Raw genomic sequence first — 16223 nt, 5'->3', positions numbered from 1 at the left:
GATGGCCCATTTCATCATGTAGCTCCTTTAGTACAGTACTTTTGTGTATTTCTGGTAGGACCAACTGTTTTCTGTTTGCTGTTTTTCTGTGCAAGATCCCATTCTCATCCATCTCCAATTTGTCCCACTCCCTCAGGAGACATATGACCTGTGGGCTGAGTTTTCTTAGCTCTGAACGTGATGGTTTTTCCTGTGTTAGTTTACACTGAATTACAGGTCCAATAGTCGGATCACTTCTCTGGTCCCGTTTGATCTGGCCTTTTGTCAGTGGAATGATGGAAACATCTGTGGCCATGGCTGAACACCTGACTGAGACACCCATGGACCATGACACATTGGAGTCATCCTGCCTTTCCACTGCCTGTGTGGTTGCTCCAATTACATCGTATGCCATTTCCTCTGTGCATTCATTCATAAACGTTTCCATGTCTACCGGCATCCTGGAGAGGCTGTCTGCATCCACATTTTCTTTACCAGGGCGATATTTAATTGTGAAGTGAAAATCTGCCAGTTCTGCTACCCATCGACACCCTGTTGCATTCAGTTTGGCAGTGGACAGTACATAGGTAAGTGGATTATTGTCGGTGTACACGGTGAAGAATGGTGCATAATATAGGTAATCACGGAATTTTTCTGTGATAGCCCACTTGAGAGCAAGAAACTCTAACTTGCCTGAATGCAGATGGTAATTCTTCTCAGCTGCAGTTAAAGTACGGGAACCATAAGCAATCACACGAAGCTTTCCATTCTGCTTTTGGTACAGCACGGCACCTAATCCCTGGTTTGACGCATCAGTGTGAAGGGTGAATGGCTGTGAAAATTCTGGAAAGCCTAGAACAGGGGGCTGAGTTAGACAGTCTATCAGCTGCTCGAGTGCTAACTGGTGCATGTCGGCCCACTCAATAGGTGTACTCGAAGGGACACTACACCTGTTTCGCTTTGTTTGCCACTTTAATCTTGTGTTTCGCTGGGTTTCAGCATCTGCAGGTCCCTTGAGCAAGTCATACAGAGGATTTGCAATTCTGGCAAAATCCTTGATGTATTGTCTGTAATAACTTAGTAGGCCCAACATTGCTCTTAGTTCACCAACAGTACCTGGCCGTTTGTTTTTCAAAGCTGTTACAGCAGCAGTGTCTGCGGAGTCTATCCTGCTTCCCTCTGCTGACACAATCCTGCCAAGGTACCTCACTTCTGTCCTAAACAGGTCACACTTCCTTGGTTTGAGTTTGATTCTGTACTCCCTGAGTCGGCGCAGCACTTTCCTGACATCCTCAACATGATCGTCAAACATTCTGCTAAAGACAAGGACATCATCGAGGTAAGGCACACATATTTCATCCCTTAACCCTTCCAAGCACTCTTCCATGCAGCGTTGAAATGCTGCCGGAGCATTCATCAGTCCAAATGGGATTCTGACCCACTCATACAGGCCCCAGGGGGTCACAAAAGCTGTTAGGTGTTTACTGTCTTTGCCCATGAACCCCTGGTGGTATGCTTTACCCTGGTCCAGTAGAGAAAAAAGAGTGTTGCCACCTAAGTTGTCCATGATGTCTTGTACTCTGGGAATGGGGTGGCGGTCTGGGTGAGTCTTCCTATTCAGCTCTCGGTAGTCAATACACAAGCGCAGTGTACCGTCTTTTTTTCTTACACAGACTACTGGAGAGGAGTAAGATGAGTTTGATTTTTCCACCCACCCCTGAGCTATTAGGTCCTGTAGGTAGTTTTTCATTTCCTGATACAAGGGTTTTGGTACAGAGAGATAAGTCCGTGTGACTGGCTCATTATCTTTCAACGAAATGTTCATTTGCAAGTTTTCAACACAGCCTATGTCATCATCAGATTTAGAGAATGACTCTGACTCTTCTCTTAGCATCTGACTAACAGCTTGTCTCTGGTGGTCATTCAGGTGAGTCAAGTCGACAGGTGGGTCCCATTGTTCACTTCTAGGTGTGTTCTCACCTGAGCTCTTAGCCTGGATGGGACGGACTGATGCAGTAGGGAGGCAGTCAGTTTTGAATACATTAGCAGGATATATTGATGCAACAGACTGCACAGTTCCAATAACAGTCCTACTTGACAGTGTGATGTCATGGCTGGTGGGATTTTGTACACTAATGACAATTTTTGGTGTCATACCAGTCTTTACTAAAACAAGGGTATCACAGAACTCGAGTCCTTCAGGCCACTGTGGGTTCTCATGAGGCTCGAAGATCAGGGTTCTATCTTCTTTGAAAGGCGGGGCTTGCACACGAGACTCGATTTGGAGGGAGCTGTGTTTAGGCACTTCAACTCTCTCATTTGTTGTTCTTACACTGTGCTCACATGGCTTTCCCACTGTCACTGCATTAACAAAAGCTCTTGCCCTACTCTTTCTGAGGTGAGGAAAAGCTACTTTTACTGTTTTCATGAGTTTCTCTTTATTCTTAGTGTTTGTCTTATCCTGTACTCTGTTTGCAACTAGGTGTGAAATCACATTGAAGCCAATTATGGGGCATGACTGTTGGTTGCCTTTTAACACTAACACAGGTATTAGCAGATCTTTATCATTAGCAGTAAGTCTGAAGCTTACCTCGAGCCAACCAATATATGGTATTTCCGTCCCATTGGCTGCTTCAAGTTGCAGTGGTTCAAGTGGGTCTACTAGTTCTGCTATATCTCTTAGTTGGACATCAGGCAAATGGGTCTGTTTCCAGGCCGTATCTACAGCACAAATTTGTGAACCTGTGTCCCAAAGTGCCTGGATTCTTTGGTTGTGCAGAAAGCACTGAATGAGACATTTCTCTCCTACAAGCTCTTTTACAGTAGGCATCTTCACTGGATTACTTCTTTTCCTACACTTTGATTTGCAACTTGACTGTGTTTCCTGTTTCTTAATAGATGAACATGTATGTGGCTTACAGTACCTTCTGTGCACAGACCAGTGTGTCTCTTGACAGTCTTTTGAGCAGTACAATGTTATTTTACAAACAGAACAACATTTTAACTTCATACTCTCTTCCTTTCCCTCACAGTTAGCACAATATTGGGACTTTTCAATGCTGTCGGTTGCCCCATGTCCCGTGGGAGCAACCTCCCTTAGTTTAAAGGGCTCCCTTTATCTGATTTTGTCAGTCTAGGTGATTTACAACCTGCACGGAAATGCTCACTACTCCCACACCTAAAACAATGCTGGCAATATGCCTCACCTGCCTGCACACATGCAAAACATCTGGGACGGTGACTTGGTGAGGGATAATATCGCTGTGGTGCGAATCTTTGTTGAAACTGTGCTGTCCCATGCACATGCCCAGGTCCATGTGCTGGGTGGTATTCCTGTGCTGCTGCAGGAGGGTGCTGGTGGTAAAATGGCATGCAGTTTTGTTCAGCCTTAATGGGGAAAGGCTGCTGAGGTGCTGGGGTTGTCTTTTGAATGGTTTCTCTGATTTGGGAAACTTCAGCCCTCAAGTCTTTCAGCAGCACCATGTCAGCACGCATTTCCTTTATTTCTGTTAGAAGATCAGGGGGTGGAGGAGCTGGTTTCTCTTGAGCTGTGCTTCTCTTTCCCACTGGGGAATCATTAGACTGGACAGTATTTACAGCTGTTACTTGTGATGGAGTGGCATGTTTCTTTTTGTCCTGTCTTTCCTTTTCATTTTGTCACAGTCTGGCGAGAGCAGACTGTATGTATTGTGAAGAGTGGACCCAAAATGCAGACACCAAGGAACTTGGATCAAAACTTGAGTAACAAAAAGCGAGCCGTTTAATGAGGCTGGCAGAAAAGGTACAAATAACGGGCAAGGCAAACAGAAATAAAACTAACATTAACCTAAACTGGGAGAACTAAACAAACAACATGGAAAAACCTGGACATGAAACCTAGAAACATGGCATGGAGAACATGGCGTGAACAACAGACGACCTGACAATCACACACTGAAAACAGAGGACTTAAATACACAGGAGGTGATTAGGGGAAGTGGAGACACATGAGGAAACAGCTGGCACACATGAACATAATGACGTCACAGTGGGAGAGTAAAACTGAACATGATGAACACAGAACACCAGACCTCTTCACAATAAAACAGGAAACATAATGAGACATAGACATGACAACCCGAACTTGACAACGTAAGACACAGACATGAAACGCATGAAGAGCAGGGGAGATTTAACATGGTTGGAAACACGAGGGGAAAATAATAACTAGAAACACTTAGGCATAATAACAAATGAACTTAGGAACCTGAAGGGCTACATAAACTAAAACATCAAAATGAACTAAAACTCAAAACACTGGGTCATAAGACCCAGGACCGTGACAGAGCCCCCCCTTCAAGGGCGGATTCCAGACGCCCGAAACCATGAAAAACAAAAACAAAAACAACCCACCAAGGGCGGGCGGCGGGGGTCCAGGACGGAGGGCCCGGAACAAAGCCACAAAAACAAAACGTCCATCAAAATCACAGGAGCACAGGGAACAGTTCATGACTCCTCAGGGGGCCGACCCAGAGGGTGACGGTCCAGAAAATCATAGTTCGTGTGATCAGGGGGCCGGCCCGGAGGCCGACGGCACAGAAGTCCATGGTCGAACAGTTCCGGGGGCTGTCCATGCGGACGGCAACGGCGTAGAAACAGTTCAGGTGGCCGACCTCGACGGGCAAACAGTTCAGGAGGCTGACCGTGCACACGGCAACGGGCAAACAGTTCAGGAGGCCGACCGTGCACACGGCAACGGCGGCGCGAATGCAGTTCTGGAGGCCGGCAATGCGAAAGGCAGTGGCGAAGCAAGCATGGCTGGCCACACTCGGGTGGCTTGGCTGGCGGCCGGCGGCAGCGTGGATGTGGACAAGACCTGTCGGGTGGCTTGGCTGGCGGCCGGCGGTAGCGTGGACGTGGACGTGACCCCTCGGGTGGCTTGGCTGGCGGCCGGCAGTAGCGTGGACGTGGACGTGACCCCTCGGGTGGCTTGGCTGGCGGCCGGCGGTAGCGTGGACGTGGACGTGACCCCTCGGGTGGCTTGGCTGGCGGCCGGCGGTAGCGTGGATGTGGACGTGACCTGTCGGGTGGCTTGGCTGGCGGGACGAGCGGAGGCGTGGCGTCGACCACTGGCTGGGTCGTGGCAGGCGAGACGAGCACAGGCGTGGCTGGACCAGATAATGGCGCTGCAGGTGATGGCGTGGAGGGATGCTGGACTGGCTTGGCTGAACCTCCAGCTGGTGCAACAGGACCAGGTGACGCTGAAGCACAGGCAGAGGCCGGACCAGGCGTAGCAGAAGCACAGGCAGAGGCCGGACCCGACGAGGCTGAAGACTCTGACGAGGCCGGACCCGACGAGGCTGAAGACTCTGACGAGGACGAAGACTCTGACGAGGACGAAGACTCTGACGAGGACGAAGACTCTGACGAGGCCGGGCCAGACGAGGGCGAAGACTCTGAGGCCGGGCCAGACGAGGGCGAAGATTCTGAGGCTGAAGCCGGACCAGGTGGAGCAGGAGCAGCTGATGCAGAGGCCGGACCGGGCGAGGATGAAGGCTCTGAGGCTGCAGCTGACGAAGCACAGGCTGGAGCTGCGGCTGACGAAGCACAGGCTGGAGCTGCGGCTGACGAAGCACAGGCTGGAGCTGCGGCTGACGAAGCACAGGCTGGAGCTGCGGCTGACGAAGCACAGGCTGGAGCTGGTCCTGGCGTAGCAGAGGCAGAACCAGGTGACAGTGAGGCAGCCACAGGTGGTGAAGCAGAAGGTGGCCAGACGGGCTCCTCGGGCCCTCCAGCTGACGAAGCACGAGGCTGGACGGGCTCCTCGGGCCCGCCAGCTGACGTGGCGTGGTGCTGGACGGGCTCCTCGGGCCCGCCAGCTGACGTGGCGTGGTGCTGGACGGGCTCCTCGGGCCCGCCAGCTGACGTGGCGTGGTGCTGGACGGGCTCCTCGGGCCCCCCAGCTGACGAGGCGTGGTGCTGGACGGGCTCCTCGGGCCCCCCAGCTGACGTGGCATGAGGCTGGACGGGCTCCTCGGGCCCCCCAGCTGACGTGGCATGAGGCTGGACGGGCTCCTCGGGCCCCCCAGCTGACGTGGCGTGGTGCTGGACGGGCTCCTCGGGCCCCCCAGCTGACGTGGCATGAGGCTGGACGGGCTCCTCGGGCCCCCCAGCTGACGTGGCATGAGGCTGGACGGGCTCCTCGGGCCCGCCAGCTGACGTGGCGTGGTGCTGGACGGGCTCCTCGGGCCCCCCAGCTGACGTGGCGTGGTGCTGGACGGGCTCCTCGGGCCCCCCAGCTGACGAGGCGTGGTGCTGGACGGGCTCCTCGGGCCCCCCAGCTGACGTGGCATGAGGCTGGACGGGCTCCTCGGGCCCCCCAGCTGACGTGGCATGAGGCTGGACGGGCTCCTCGGGCCCTCCAGCTGACGCTGAAATAGGCTGCACAAACTCCAACTCAGCCCCTGGCTCCAACCTGGCCTGGATCTCGGTCCCACAGTGGCTTAGCTGAGCCTCATGGCTAGCACTTCCAGTGCAAAATGTCTTATAATTAGGCTTCTTGGAAGCAAAGTTCATAGCGTGATCAATACACTGGGATGCTAGGTAGTTGTGCAGAGGGATAAGATATTCCGTGGAAGACTTGGCTGGTGATTTTTCAGTCTTAGTCATTTCATAAACATGCCCATGAACCTTTAAGGCAGTGTTTGTTCCAATATTGTCCTTAGAAAAAACGCGTGGATTCAGGATACAATCACCCACCTCATGTTGCTGTGAGCCGTGGTGACGACCTGGACGCCGCCTCCTCCTGGAAGCGGTGGTTGTGGAGGCCGGCGCTGCTACAGCTGAGGTGAATGTAGCACTGGAAGCAGCCACCGGTTGAGGTGAGGGAAACGCAGCACTTCTCTGCTGCAGTGGCGACATGGACATGGAGACAGGTGAGAGACTGAATAAGCCGACTCTTACTCCTGTAGCCGGTGAAGGAAGAGCTGCATCACCGCAGGGCTGGTGTGATTCAGCCTGCACACTGGGCACCTGCTCCGACGATGATGGTGAGGCAGAGGAGATCGTGGCTGTAGCAAACTTCTTTAAATCTGCAGGCAGGCAGTCCATAAAACCTGGGTTAGCCGTGGCTATCCGGGTCAACTGAGCCCGAATAGCCTCCTTCTCCTCCCCCTGCTTCCCTGCACAGGAGATAATCCAAAGTCCACGAAGCTGTGTAACACGAATCTTGAATTCAAAAAAGTCACTGAAATAAATGTCCGCTGGGTCCAGCATGGTCAGGTCGTTCTGTCACAGTCTGGCGAGAGCAGACTGTATGTATTGTGAAGAGTGGACCCAAAATGCAGACACCAAGGAACTTGGATCAAAACTTGAGTAACAAAAAGCGAGCCGTTTAATGAGGCTGGCAGAAAAGGTACAAATAACGGGCAAGGCAAACAGAAATAAAACTAACATTAACCTAAACTGGGAGAACTAAACAAACAACATGGAAAAACCTGGACATGAAACCTAGAAACATGGCATGGAGAACATGGCGTGAACAACAGACGACCTGACAATCACACACTGAAAACAGAGGACTTAAATACACAGGAGGTGATTAGGGGAAGTGGAGACACATGAGGAAACAGCTGGCACACATGAACATAATGACGTCACAGTGGGAGAGTAAAACTGAACATGATGAACACAGAACACCAGACCTCTTCACAATAAAACAGGAAACATAATGAGACATAGACATGACAACCCGAACTTGACAACGTAAGACACAGACATGAAACGCATGAAGAGCAGGGGAGATTTAACATGGTTGGAAACACGAGGGGAAAATAATAACTAGAAACACTTAGGCATAATAACAAATGAACTTAGGAACCTGAAGGGCTACATAAACTAAAACATCAAAATGAACTAAAACTCAAAACACTGGGTCATAAGACCCAGGACCGTGACACATTTGCTACTGCAATATTTACCTTCTCGAGCAACAACTCATCTGAAGTATTTGTTTGCAGGAGGTAAGGTTGCAGGTCACTTTTAATATTGTCATTCTGAAGACCAGTCAGGACAGTATGCATAAAAAGGCTCTGGACTAGTGCTGGATCATACTTCAGACTGGACTCAACTTCCTGAGAAGCAAACAGGATTTTCTGTCTCAAGTCCATTGTCCTGATCAAGAATTTTTGGGGTGTCTCTTTACTACTCTGAACCTCAGAGGTAAGTTGTTTGTATAACTCTGTGGCACCTTTTTCCTGGTAATGAGACCTGAGGATTCTCCTAAGAGCAGGTAATGTGAGGTTTTCTTTTCCTTCAAGATAACTCCTTAGCTGCAAGCCTGGCGTGATAGCACGAATTACAGCATCAGTGATTTCTGATTCTGGATAGCCTCTATTGATCCCGCTTTCAATTTGTCTGGCCAGACTGGAGAATGTCAGCCTGTCTTTTTGCCCCGGCTCTCCTATTTGGCCTGATATCTTAAAATCTTTGCGCCACATGGAACTGTTTGGTGCTGTTGGAACAATGTTTCTCACTGGGGTGCGAGGACTTAAGGCAGGATTCATGCTATTCCTCATCAAGTCATGCATTTCACCCTCTTTTTGTTTTAAGAGCAGTCTTAATGTCTCTAACTCCTCCTGGCTACTTTCCTGGTCCTGAACAGCTGGATCCACTGTTTCATTCACACCTTGTTTTTTATCCATTTGTATGTCACTTATAATGTCCTGGACATTAAGAAGTTCTGACATACCTTCGTCCTCTCGGGTAGCCAGCTCTGTGCGTTCAAGGTGCTTAACTAAATGCGAGACTAGCTGACTACGCGTTCTATTAATCACAAACTCTTTTCCTGGTCCTGAGATTTGAAGTACATCACATAATTTAGTCAGCTGCTCTAAAGTCAGTTGATACAGTGTTCCTTTAATCTCCAGCTGTAGCTTTTCTAATTCAGACTCCATGTTGTCAGAGGAGTTAGCACAAGCAGTCAGTTGAGAAATGATCAGACTTAGTTGGCTTTTACTGCCCCCTAGTGGCCACTTTTTCACTTCAGGATACAGATACCAACGTAGGTCTAGCGATGTCTCTGCTGCTTTACTATGCTCCTTTCTGATACCTGGGTCGTCTGGGGGGGATGATCAACGAGAGGATTTCTCTTACAGGTCAGGGATGGTCCTCGAATCAATCATCCCAGCGGTGCCTCCAAATGTTGTGCCCTTAAACAGGGGAAATAGTGAGGAGAGGTGAAAGAGCGGCACAGACACGCAGCTCTCACTCTCACTCGTCTGTATTGAGTGTCAGAAGCAATACAACCAAAACAATATTCTTATGGATGCACTCAGTCTCAGGACAACTGTGTCCAAACTAAGTCACTATTGTTCGCTGCATTAGCTGATGAGAATACTTTAGATAACATGAACTGTAGCATTAGACAAAAACATCTTTTTAACTCGCACATGTTAGCTGACACAGTCACTAACTTTCCACAGCAATGAAATAATACTTTAAGTACTGCATGTCTTTCAGTAGTTAACTTATACAGATAGTAACAGAAAAATCTTCACACAATATGGCGGAGTAATAGCGAAAACTAGCATACGCAGCAACAGAGATTAACTGGAACTTCTCAGAATAGTCCGCAATTCACATCTTCCGCTACAATGAACAATGATAACAATGTAATAATCAACAGTAACACACATTTATACAGATTTGTGCATGACAGTTACCTTAAACAGGGGAAATAGTGAGGAGAGGTGAAAGAGCGGCACAGACACGCAGCTCTCACTCGTCTGTATTGAGTGAAGGAGGAAGCGCGCGAACCCACCTACTGGAGCCCTGAGGCATTAGCAATGGATCGACGCACAATCAACCCAGGCAAAACTTTCACTGCTTATCTCCCTCTATATTCCCACTGCATATTCTATTCAAAAACAGTCAAAGCAACAAATAAAACATTAATAAGGGCATGACATGAAATGTAAGGAACAGAGATGTACAACTTCAAAACTAATTAAATTTATGATCCACCACAACAACACTAGTGAAACATGAATGTGTCATATATTTGTTCCAGACGTATTTCTTTGCCATGGGAAGAAATACTGAAATCATCATGAATGAGTGGGGATTTCTATAACTTTGTGTATATAATTTGGCATTTCTTACTGATGTAGGCCAGAAAGAAATATATAATACAATTTCATTTACTTTAAAGTTTTATTTGCAAGACACAAAAACAGAAAAAATAGAAAGTTCCAAATATATTGTGCATGAAACAAATTCAAACGTGGTGCAGATGTGTTTCAAGAGTTAATCTGCCTGTAGTCTATGGCCACAGGGGGCGCTAGTTGACTCCACTCCATTTGAGTGCACACAAAGTAAACTGCACGCTTTAGTTGTGCAGCAAAAACGCTGAAATTGGAGAAATAAAACGTGCGAGGGGAACGATAACGAAGACAAGATTCTCCCGATCGTTTACTCTTGCTGTCCTGTGAACAGCGTCGGCGTGGTGTTAATTGTTTGCTTTTTCGCGATCGCCTCCTGCATGGGAATATCATCAGGTAAACTCGCAACGTTTTTAAACATTTTGTTGTTCAAGAGCCACAAGACTGATGGAGTGTGTTTGAGGAAACCTCACAAATATCACACATGGAATATTTAGTGTTTATTTCCTGTTTTGTTGTAGCGGCTCCTGAAAAGCAAGTCTACCACACATCTGTTCGACCAATGCCAGTTGATCTGCGACGCCAGTTAATCTGGAATTCAGTTATCCATGTGATTAGCTAGGTACAGTGGAACCCCGACTTACGAAATTAATCCCTTCCTGAGGGTCTTTCATAAGTCGAACATTTTCGTAAGTCGAAGCACCAACGATAGGCTATAGGCTAATTGCTAACTAGAACAACAATAGGTCGTTCAAGTGGAACAGCAAAGCGCAAGTACGGAAGCCAAGGGGTTGTCACATGATTCGGAAGGCATTGTGGGCATTGTAGGCTCAGCCAATCAGAGACAGCAGATTTCATTACTAGGGCATGTTGCCGTAACACGGGCAGAAATATTGCCGTTCAGTGCCTTCGTAACTTGAATTTTTCGTGAAACGGGGTCCACTGTAACTCCTAAATGCGTGTAGATTAAAGGAAATTATTTTACCTGGATATGATTGTCTCTGATGAGCCTAAGGTACAAAACATGCGGGCAACGATGATAAGGTTTTTCTAGCTCATCAAGAATTAAAAATGTACAAGAAAACGGAGCGACATTTCTGGGTCCATTTTAAAGTTTTCACGCTATGGCGTTAGCCACTGGAAAAACAAAGTAGAGGAAGTAAGGGCAGACTTGATCGAAGGCTAGAAAGCTATCCACAGCCCACCTGTTATGTTGTATACTCACTGTTTGTTCAATAAAGTTTCTATTAAAAAAAAGGCTGTCCACAGCCGCTCACTTCTTGACAACCTGTCCGTTGAAGGACACTACTACTAAGGACACTATCTACCCGTAGGTAGTGTCCTTTCGAAGGATTAGAAATAAGCTTGTGCAGGGATCATAAGGGGTGCAGCTCAGATTTATGTGAACCTGAGATTTTTGCCAGGACGTGATGTAGGTAGTGTCCTTGGGAGCATCCTTCCCCTGAATTCGGACACGGCATTAGTGTGTGCAGCCATGATGGCAGACTGCCACAGATCACTTCTGAGGAAAGAGGAGGCGTTCAGCTTCCTCATAGTTTCACACCTGCATGAAGCAGCCTCACCCTGACAGCTCAACCTTCAAAATACTGTGTCAGCTGATCACTTCCTGTCCTGTGATTGGCTGGCTGTACTTCATCCCACAGATCTGCTTGCAGGGATTTGAACACTGCTTTTGGAGGGTTAGAAATAAGCTTGTGCAGGGATCATAAGTGTTGTGGCTCAGATTTATGTGAACCTGAGATTTTTGCCAGGTTAAGTTTTAATGATGAAATTATAGACAGAGATTGAATAAACATATTTTCACAGTTTGTCAGAAAAAATAAAACAGGAAATGAAATGAAAAAGCTCCAGTGAGTCCAGGGCCCTTCTTGTGCTGCTCTGAACCCAGAAGAACGATAATACAAATGAAACCTGGTAGATGGGACGGACGTGTTGGGCCTTCCATTAGATAGAAACATGGAGTAAACATGTGACAAGCTTGGTGAAGCTTTTTAACACTGTGGATTTACCACTCTGTGTCACTGTGAGTAATTGATTGTTCTGAACCACAGGGTTTGGTTTGTGCTCTTTGAACTGGGCCCTGTTTCAGGAAGCCGGTTTAGTGGAAAAACTGAGTAAGTATACCCTGAGTTAACGAAAACTCTGGGTTTTCGGTTTCACAAAGCGAGTTCAGCTGCAGCCTGAGTGAGTCACTATGACGACACACTCCGTGAAGCTAACCTGCCCCCTAGCAGGTTTACTACAACTAACCCTGACTGTCTCCGCCTCTGTGTCGGAAACCTGACAGTAGGAAGTGTCGGACATGGCGTGCCACTTCCTTGAAGAGCCAGTAGATCGTGAAGCCCAAATTCTCCGCAGAGCTCTCCGCCGGGAGAGAGTGATCAGAGCGCGTTTGGACATTTTATCATTTCCTGATGATTTTCTGTGCGAACGTTACCGTTTTTCAGCACAATCTATAATTTATTTGAATAACATCCTCAGGCCTAATATTGCTCATGTGACACATCGCGGACATTCTCTCAGTTCTGTACATATTATTTGTATTGCACTTCGGTTTCTTGCAAACGGGAGCTTTCTGTATAATATTGGTGACGCTGAGCACGTTTCCAAGGCTACCGTCTGTCGGGCAGTCAGGAATGTTACAGTTGCACTGAAACGTCTCCTGCACTCGTTTGTGGTGTTCCCCGGTCACAGACCCACAAGATTTATCAAAGAGGGATGCCACAAAATTGCAGGTATCAGGATGACCAAAACTTAATTTATGGTGTGGTGATACTTGGACTACTACTTAAATTTTACATTTATTCTCACGGTTCCCAGGCGTGATTGGCTGTACAGATGGCACTCACATTCCAATCATTGCTCCTTCAGTAAATGAAGGAGACTATGTGAACAGGAAGTCTTTCCACAGCATTAATGTACAGGTACATAGTTCCCTGTAGCATGTCAAACTAACAAATTATTTCATTATAGTAATGGATGCTAATTTGTGTTCTCTGCACTGTGAAGATCATATGTGATGCTGCCAACATTATCACAAATGTGGAAGCCAAGCGGCCAGGCTCTGTCCATGACTCACAAATATTCCGTGAATGTACACTGAGCACAAAATTTGGACATGGTGAGTTGAGAATACTTTAAAATATATAAAGACCAATTGCTTCAGGGACATTTGAACTGAAGTGTATCCTTCTGTCTTAGGAGAGTTCACTGGCTACTTGCTTGGTGATATGGGGTATCCATGTTTACCCTATTTGCTTACCCCTTACCCTGACCCTGAACCGGGCCCACAGCAGCGATATAATCTGGCTAATTGCAGGACAAGAGCCAGAATTGAAATGACTATCGGAATGCTTAAGGCCCGGTTCCAGTGCCTGCAAAGACTCAGGGTCACCCCAGAAAGGGCATGTGACATTATTGTGGCATGTGTGATTCTTCACAACATTGCCACAATTAGAGGAGAACACTGTCCTTCTGAACCAAACATCAGCAGTGATCCAAACCATGAACATCCTGACCCTCCCACGGACATACAAGATGGAAGAGCAGTCAGAGACACCATATGTCACAATCATTTCTTTTGACCCATCACCTCAACATGTTGAAAGAAGAATAAACAGGTTTTTTGTTCAACTGGCTTTATTGGTCGCCTGTATTTCCTGTACACAAAGTATTAAAAGATGTAAACCTCATAAAGTGTCTCTGTTGCTTCCTCCTCTGTAACAGCTGTCAATGTTTCTTCATTATTTTCCTGTAGTAAAGAAATAGACAACATTGCTGTTCACTGTAAACTCATATAATCTGTGGAGTATTACTCACAACTGCATGTTGGTCTGGCTCAACAGGAGGCTGCACCAGATGCAGTACACCATCACCATCAACTGATAGAATATGAGGTTTATACAGGTCACTTATAACTTACAAGGGACCAAATGGCAATTAACAAACATACCAAGCACCTTACACTTCATTGTCATTATGCTCTCAAAGACAACCAAGGCTGAGGGAAGGCAAAATCAGTCGGAAAATAACTTCACTACAAAATAATCCATTATGGTGAAGAGTTTATCAAATGAATGAGTCGCACTGCAAAGGTGACTGTGAAGAAAGGATGTATGCACATCATGTATTATTTTGAATTTACCTCTTATGTAGTCACTTGTGTCTTGCGGGGTTATTGACTCAGAGGATGTCCCCGCAGAGATGCCTTCGGCCACAGGGCGCCCACTGTTTTGGCTGAGGGCCAACTGCTCAGCCTCTGTGAGTGGTGGTGGTGGAGGACCCCCACCTGTTTTTCGGGCCTCCGCTTTTTTTCTGTTGGCTATAACGGGCCACATTTGAGCATACAGAGTAAGCAAATATGTACTTGTAATGTGCTCAGATAATTTCAATAAGTGCTTACAGAAAGAAAATTAATGTAGCCTCTAACTGCAATTGATTTACATCGGACAAACAGACCAAGCACTATGGCTCATAATACAATTACACCATACCTGTTTGGACTATATTTTTATATTTCATTTTTACTTGCTGCCAGGAACGTTTGGGGCCTGTTGGGTTGCACCTGCGCTCACATCACATCACAAAATAAAATGTATAAAATAAAAAATAAAATAAAATATAATAAAATAACGTGTTAAATGGGTGGAAATCCCTAGATCAATGTTTAAATTAACACTCACGCATTGACTCTGTCGGCTTTGTTTTGCCATGCATGCTCACTTTCTTTTGCAGCTGTGGCTGTGTTACTTTTTTCCGCGGAATTTGCATGTTATCGGCATATGCTGCCATCAGAATTTCGGCCTCAAGCGCTGTGAAATACATTGACCGCACCTTCTTTCCCTCCGTCTCCATGGTGACTCGCTTAATCTGTGCTCCGCTTATCAGGGCTTTATGTATCCTCGTGCGCGCGCTTAACTTGGGGTTAAAGCAACTCCGCGTTGACTGAACTAATTGTTATCAGCCTTTCTGAAACCGAATATTCCGAGTTGGACAGTTCGGGGTTACTCAACCGTGAGTGTCGTTTTTCACTCTGAGTTTTCCAAACCGGCTTCCTGAAACAGGGCCCTGATATTGATCAGATATTTATTTCCTGAGTGAAATAAATATTGCACACAAAATCAGTTTGGATCATCTGCAGAAATAACACACGTGAACAAACCAGCAACATCACAAACATCATGAATATAAAGCAGAAAAAGCTGTGGACCAATCAGAGGTCCCGGGCTAGCACATGTGACCTCTCTAAATCCTGACACAGTGTCGTTAATCTGCTGACATTGTCGTCTGTTTTCCACACAGCTGGTCCCACACTTCTCCACTGTGGTCAATAACTGACTGTGATCGATGGGATCAAAGCTTTCTGTAGATCAATAGAAAAACAACAACACTCATCATTTTCAACGGCTTCTCTTATTCCTCCAACCGTCTCCATCACCGCATCAGTCGTAGTTTCTCCTCCAACCACACTGCTGTTCGTCCAATCATTTCTATTGATCAATAAACAGATCACATTGTTTGACAGATCATTTCTCTGATATTTGTGAACATTGATGAAGGAGGGATCCTGCTGCCTTCACTGTCTCTGCTTCTCTGCAGTAAAAACTGCTTCTAAAGTGGATTTTTCTTCCTGCGTGTCGTCTGCAGACCTTTAGTCATCCACAGCTTTTCTTTCTCCTCGTCTTTAAGCAACATTTCCTAACAGGACAGAGTTTATGATGCGATTCTAAGGAGGGATTTCAGAGACACTGTGTGCCTGATCAGGAACGTGTATCCGGTTTTTTCTGTGCTTTCCCAGGATGACTGATTGTTCTTGCTAAATTTGGTCCAGTTGAATACAACTGAAATGCTGTGGGGTGACCTTAAAAAGGTGGTTTATCCCTGAAAAGCCTCCAACTCTGCAAAGATGAGTGGGCCAAAATTCCTCCTCTGTAAAAGACTCAGTTATCACAAACGCCTGATTGCAGTTGTTGTTGGTAAGGGTCCCCCAACCAGGTATTACGTTTAGGGGGCGATCACTTTTCACACAGGGCCGTGTAGGTTTGGATTATTTCTCCCTTAATAATAAATACCTTCATTTGGAAA

Source organism: Maylandia zebra, linkage group LG3 (genome assembly GCF_041146795.1).
Source record: "Maylandia zebra isolate NMK-2024a linkage group LG3, Mzebra_GT3a, whole genome shotgun sequence".
NCBI lineage: Eukaryota > Metazoa > Chordata > Actinopteri > Cichliformes > Cichlidae > Maylandia > Maylandia zebra.
The sequence above is the reverse complement of the archived record's forward strand: the minus strand, read 5'-3'. Positions refer to the sequence as shown.